The 7,045-nt window shown below is 47.9% G+C and overlaps 1 protein-coding gene across 2 annotated transcripts in view; it reads right to left on the bottom strand.

Annotated features, from left to right (window-relative positions):
- LOC116504537 overlaps window positions 1-4,723 on the bottom strand; it is a 17,518-nt gene extending 12,795 nt beyond the window's left edge. For both annotated transcript variants that reach the window (XM_032211599.1, XM_032211598.1), the window contains exon 1: window positions 4,440-4,723. The gene's annotated coding sequence lies outside the window, so the exon portion shown is untranslated. The remainder of the gene's footprint in view (window positions 1-4,439) is intronic.
- Between the last annotated feature and the right edge of the window lie 2,322 nt (window positions 4,724-7,045).

A 7,045-nucleotide genomic window follows, 5' to 3' on the forward strand; every position in this document is an offset into this window, starting at 1 on the left:
ATATGTAGCATGTACTCCTGGACTTATGACATCCACTAAGCTCAACATTTCTGTTGCTAAGCAAGGCAGTTGTTAAATGAGCTCTGCCCCATTTTACAACCTTTCTGGCCGCAGCTATTAAGTGAATCACCACAGTTGCAGAGGAACACGGTTGTTAAGTGAATTCGGCTTCCCCATTGACTTTGTGTCTCAGAAGGTCACAAAAAGGGACCCTGGAAAAAAACGGCAACCGTCATATAAACAGGCCAGTTGCCAAGTGTCTGAAGTTTGATCACACGACCCGGGGCAGTGATGGCTAACCTTGTGCCCAAACCCCCCAAATGCAATGCGCCTGCAGCCCCCCACGCATGCACCCCCTCATCAGCACGTGGGTCCCTCACACACGCCCAGCCCCCCCCCCCCATGGGTGGCAAAGACGTGAAGACCAGCTGGCTTGTGGGAGGCACGTGCACATGCATGGGGGAGCTGAACTGGGGCGACGGCTCGCGTGCCATCAGAGAGGGCGCTGCGTGACATGGGTTCGCCATCATGGCCCTGGGGATACAGCAATGGTCTAAGTGTGAAAAAACAGTTATGTCACTTTTTCTAGTGCGGTTGTAATTTCGAACGGTCACTAAATGAATTGTTGCAAGTCGAGGGCTACTTGGAATTTCCAGAGCCAAAATAAGAATGGGTATCCTTAAGCCCGGGCGGGCAAACCTACGGCATGTGTGCCACAGGTGGCACACGGAGCCATTTGTCAGAGCACGCGAGGCATTGCCCTGTCAGCTGACCAGCGCGCATGTGCGCACTGGCTGACTTCAGCCTTTTTTTGAGGCCATTTTTCACCCTCCCCAGGCTCCAGAGGCTTTATAGGAGCCTGGGGAGCTACCCTGAAGTCTCCGGAGTGCAAAAAAACGGCCTTACAGGCAAACCAGAAGTTCGGGAACCAACTTCCGGTTTGCTCGTAAGGCCAGTTTTAGTCCTCCAGAGCCTTCAGGGAAGCCTCCGGAGGGCTAAAATCGTCCCTACGAGCAACCCGGAAGTCATTTCCGGGTTGCTCATAGGGCTGTTTTTTTGCGCTCTGGAAACTTCAGGGAAGCTCCTGAAGCCTCTGGGGGAGGCTGTTTTCACCCTCCCCAGGCTCCTATAAAGCCTCTGGAGCCTGGGGAGGGCGAAAAAAGCATGGAAAAAATGAGGGGTTGCGCTGGTCATGCGCGCATGCACGCTGGGGTGTGTGTGTCGCACATTGCATTATGGGTGTGGCACGTCCGCGCACGACCCCCCTGCACTCCCGCTTTTGGCACAAGAGCCAAAAAAGATTCACCATCGCTGTCTTAGGCCCTGCAAAATACCTCCATCATCACACTTTAAACCTCCAGCACACATACAGTTGAGATTTCAACACATAGCATAGCATATTTGTGCGTTAGGAAGTAGCAATCAGAGATAAAAACAAGCATATTGTGCCTTAATAATAAATAACATAAAGGCCAATTACAGGTAATCTTCAACTTATAACCATTCATTTAACGAACATCAACACTGGAAAAAAAAGGAACTTATGTCCACCCTTGAACTTACAACTTTTGCGGCACTCCCACAATCACAAGATCAAAATTCGAACACTTGGCAACCAGCATGTGTCTACGAAAGTTGGCATCATCCATGATGGATGCTCCATCACCACTGGAGATCTTCCCAGCCGGCTTCCAAACAGCAAAGTCAATGGGAGAAGTGGATTCGCTTAATGACAGCACAATTCAGTTAACAACCGCATCAATTTACTTAACCACCGTGGCCAAAAAAAAGAAGTCACAAAATCAGACTCACAACCTCCTTGTTTAACAATGGATATTGTTGTCCCAGTTGTGTTGACAAAGTTGAATTCTACCCTTCTTGGAAAAAAGGCACAAACGAGCTATTGAAAGGAAAACGTTTGCAAGCATTGATTTGAACTTGGTTTTTTGCTTCCATAAAATGCAAATTATTAAAAAAACAAACAGGCCATGACAGAACACTTCTGAAACCTGTTTAGGAATGCTGATTCCTTCTGCCGTGTGTGTGTGTGTGTGTGTGTGTGTGTGTGTGTGGAGGGGGGGCGGCGGCAGACCATTGCGATGTGCTCTCCCTGCCATTAGAAAGCAGGTGGCTCATTTTGTATTTTTTTTAATTACCGTCCGTGGAGAGTAAGCTGCTTAGAGTCGCATGCAACAAGGGTAAATTATTGGAAAAAATTGAAATTCTGAGCCGTTTCAAAACTGATTTGCCCATCCTTACTATTTACACCCCTTTGAGGTGCGTTTTAGTAAATTATTGGAAAAATTAAAATTCTAAGAGCCACTTCAAAACTGATTTGACCATCATTATTTACACTCCTTTGAGGTGCGTTTTAGTAAATTGTTGGGGGGGAAAAAATTCCGAGTCATTTCAAAACTGACTTGCTCATCCTTACTATTTATACCACTTTGAGGTGCGTTTTAGTAAATTATTGGAAAAATTAAAATTCTAAGAGCCACTTCAAAACTGATTCGACCATCGTTATTTACACTCCTTTGAGGTGCGTTTTAGTAAATTATTGGAAAAAATAAAATTCTGAGTCATTTCAAAACTGATTTGCCCATCCTTACTATTTACACCCCTTTGAGGTGCGTTTTAGTAAATTATTGGAAAAATTAAAATTCTAAGAGCCACTTCAAAACTGATTTGCTCATCCTTACAGCCCCTTTTGTTCAACCCAAGACCTTTGGATTTCAACTTCCAGATCAAATGGGGGGGGGGGCACCAAGTTGGCAATGGCAGCCCACCATAACCTGCTTTGGGGCAAAAACTCCTAGTTTCTCTGGGATCACTTGGGCTTGATCTCTGAGTAGAGGAGACTTTGGATAGATTAACCTGCTAGTTAGTGAGAATTCTGCACTGGAGTTGTTGCTAGCTGAGAAAGCTCTCACCAGGCTTAAGGTGGACTCAGCCTTCCATCCTTCCCAGGTCGGCAAAATGAGGACCCAGATTGTTGGGAGACTGGGGCAATATGCAGACCGCTTAGAGAAGGCTGTAAAAGCGCTGTGAAACGGTAAATCTCCATGGACATTCTCAGTCATCCCGATCATGGATGTCCCAAAGGTGCTTTTTCAAAGTCAGACTGGACTTTCTGGTTTTTCTATGAAGACATTTCACTTCTCATCCAAGAAACTTCTTCGGCTCTGACTTCCCATTCCCCACAATCCAGTCAGAGCTGAGCCAAGGACAGAGCTGAAGATGCTTCTTGGGTGAGAAGCGAAACGTCTTCAAAGAAAAAAACAAGGAAGTCCAATTAGCCTCTTGAAAAAGCACCTTTGGGACGCCGTGGAGAGGTATAGAAATTTAAAGGCTATTGTATTACGGGGGTTCTAGGGGAGAGAGAAGATCGACCGATCTTCAATACAATAGATCCGGGGGATTTCCAATGGGTTACCCAGAGCAACCGTAACATTAATTCCCCCCCCCCTCGCTGAAAAAATACACCGCCGAGAGCTAAGAGCCTTAATCCCAGACACAAAGGTCTCAACATCCCTACAACCAGCGTCCTTGCAAAAAAGAAAGCGCCGCTCTCCGCTTTCCCTCCTCCGTTTCTCAAGTCCGTGTCCGCTCGGTCCGATCTCCGCGTCCGATCGAAGGGGGAGGGGGGAAATAAACTCGATCCGGACTGCTAAACCCGAGTTTCCCCGGCCTTTCCAATAACTCAACTCTGCCTCTGGGGCTTCCCTTTCCTCCGTTTTGTTTTCTTTTTGCCCCCGATGGCGGAGCTTCCAGATCCGCGAGGAAATCCCCCCCAGATCCCGCAAGCTTCTTCTTCTTCTTTCCCCCCTTCTTCTCTCCCCCAACACCACCCCCCCACGGCAGAAAGTGGGGTCGAGCGGCGGGCGCAAAGCGATTTCGTTCCAGATCTAATAATTCCTTCCAGGATCCGGCCGCCTCCTTTATAACAGAGTAGTTGATTCCCCCACCTAACGCACAAAAGGTCCAGGCAGCGATCCCGGTGCAAGGCGCTCTCCGCCTTCCAGGAGATCGGAGCTGGGGGGGGGGGGGGAGGAAGGGAAGCAAGGAAACAAGAGGGAGAGAAAGAAAAAAAAGGGGGGTGGGAAGCTAGAGTGGGGCGGGGGGGCTTGCAAGGGGATCCCTGCCTCCCCGCCTTGTCCTTGGCTCAGCCATTGTCCTGCGGGGAGAGAGGGTGAGGCCATGCTGGGTTGGGAGCCGCCGCGCAAAAAAACCTCCTTTGGCTACCCGCGATCGGAGCCTCGGAAGCGGGGCGGCAGGGTGGGGAACAAGCAGCCCGGTTCAGTTTACTCCGGATCCGTTTCTCCCGCCTCTGCTACTTTTATATATAAATATATAAATATAAATATATATATAAGCAAGCGAGCGGGGGAAGTTCCTTTCTGTTGCAAACACCTCCTTGCTGGCTTGGATGGCTGGCTTACCAACACCGCGCGCCCTCCGGCACATTTCTTCCTCTCCCTCGATCCACCCCCTCCAAAAAAAAAAAAAAAAAAAAAGAGGGGGGGCAAGAAAGCAATAAAAAAAGAAAACAACTCGGATCCAGTCGGGGCTCGCCAGGGCTCTCGATCCCCTCCCATCAGCAAAGAGGGGCCTGGGTTTCTCCAAGCCTCTCCAAGCTCAAGTTTCGCGTCCTCTCTGGGAAACGGCGGCCTCTATCGGTTTAACCCGTCCGGCACCTTCTCGGGAAGAAAAAAGATCCGCTTTACCCCCCTCCCTCCCCACTTCCCCCGCGGCTTCTGAAAAGAGAAACGATCTCGCCCGATCCCGCAATTTAGGAACACCCTTCCTCCCCCGCCCCGGGCATTTGGGAGGCTGGAAGCGGTGCGTAAAAAGCGCAGCCCGCGGAGCGCGCGTGTTTTGGCGCGGGGATTTGAAAAGGCTGTCGAACCCTCTCGTCTTTCAAAACAAAACAACACAACACACACAATAAACACACACACACACACACAGACCTGGCAAGGGGCTCAGTGCAAGGAGAGGGTTAACCGGAGGTGGGCAGGACTGAGGGATTTCTTGAAAGAAAGAAAGAAAGAAAGAAAGAAAGAAAGAAAGAAAGAAAGAAAGAAAGAAAGAAAGAAAGAAAGAAAGAAAGAAAGAAAGAAAAGAAAAAAACAAGAGAGCGAGCGGAGTGGAGGAGGCGGAGGAAGGCGAAGGGGTTGAAGGAGGGGTTTTGCCCGCCAGACAAAGCTTCCCATTGAAAGAACGAAGTCCGCCTAGTCCAGACTTTGGGTGTGAGGGAGAGCGAGAAAGGGATCGACGACGAGGAGGGAGGGAAGGAAGGAAAAAAGGAAGGAAGGGAAGACCAAATCGCCTGTACGCGAACAACCCCCCCCCCCCCCCCAAAAAAAAACACACCAGGCCGGGGGTTGCGACGGAGGCTCCGGTTACCTGCTTTGCGGGGTTCTGAGAACAAAGAATCCGGTGGCGGTTGGGGATCGTGGGGGCGGAGAGACGCGCCTCCCGACTTTCAGGATGGCAAAGCCGAGGAAGGTACTAACTGGATCAGTGTTAAAAATACACACACGTGCATATCTCTCTCATATCTATCTCTATCGCTCTATCATGTCATCTATCATCTGTATGTATATCTATATCTATCATCTATCAATCATCTATCTATCTATCTATCTATCTATCTATCTATCTATTGTATCTATATATCATCAATCATCTATCTATCTATCTATCTATCTATCTATTGTATCTATCATATCTATCTATATCTATCTACCTATCATAGAGCCAAAGTGGCGCAGTGGTTAGAATGCAGCACTGCAGGCTACTTCAGCTGACTGTTAGCTGCAGTTTGGCGGTTCAAATCTCACAGGCTCAGGGTTGACTCAGCCTTCCATCCTTCCGAGGTGGGTAAAATGAGGACCCAGATTGTTGGGGGCGATATGCTGACTCTGTAAACCGCTTAGAGAGGGCTGAAAGCCCTATGAAGCGGTATATAAGTCTAACTGCTATTGCTCTATCTATCTATCTATCTATCTATCTATCTATCTATCTATCTATCTATCTATCTATCTATCTATCTTACACTATATTGCCAAAAGTATTCGCTCTCCTGCCTTTACTCCCATATGAACTTACTGTAAGTGACATCCTAATCCATAGGGTTCAATATGACATCTGTCCACCCTTTGCAGCTATAGCAGCTTCAACTCTTCTGGGAAGGCTGTCCACAAGATTCAGGAGTGTGTTTATGGGAATTTTTGACCATTCATCCAGAAGCGCATTTGTGAGGTCACACACTGATGTTGGATGAGTTTACGTGGCCTACCACTTGTGGCTGAATTGCTGTCGTTCCCAAACACTTCCACGATCTTATAATCCAGCTGACAGTTGACTGTGGAATATTTAGGAGCGAGGAAATTTCACAACTTGATTTGTTGCACAGGTGGCATCCTATCACAGTTCCACGCTGGGATTCATTGAGCTCCCGAGAGCGACCCATTCTTTCACCAATGTTTGTAAAAACAGTCTGCATGCCTAGGTACTTGATTTTATACACCTGTGGCCACGGAAGTGATTGGAACATCTGATTCTGATTGTTTGGATGGGTGAGCGAATACTTTTGGCAATATAGTGTATCTATCTATCGCTATCATCTTTATCATCTATGTATCTATCTACCTACCTATCTATCTATCCTCCAAAGCACAAGGAGCAGGACAAGAAGTAACTAATCAAGGAGGAAGCAACCTAGAACTAAGGAGAAATTACCTGACAGTTAGAACAATTAATCAGTGGAACCAACTTGCCTCCAGAAGCTGTGAATGCTCCAACACACTGGAAGTTTTTAAGAAGAGATTGGGCATCCATTTGTCTAAAATGGTATAGGTTTCCTGCCCAAGCAGAGGGATTGGACTAGAAGACCTCCAAGGTCCCTTCCAACTCTATTATTCTAATCTATTCTACTCTACCCTACACTATTCTATCAGGGATGGGTTTCTGCTGGCCTACTGCAGTCGGTGAGCGCGGGCCTGGCCACCTCGGGTGCACTGTGCCTGTTAAATAGGTCTGT

The sequence above is a fragment of the Thamnophis elegans genome, chromosome 2 (assembly GCF_009769535.1).
Source record: "Thamnophis elegans isolate rThaEle1 chromosome 2, rThaEle1.pri, whole genome shotgun sequence".
Taxonomy (NCBI): domain Eukaryota; kingdom Metazoa; phylum Chordata; class Lepidosauria; order Squamata; family Colubridae; genus Thamnophis; species Thamnophis elegans.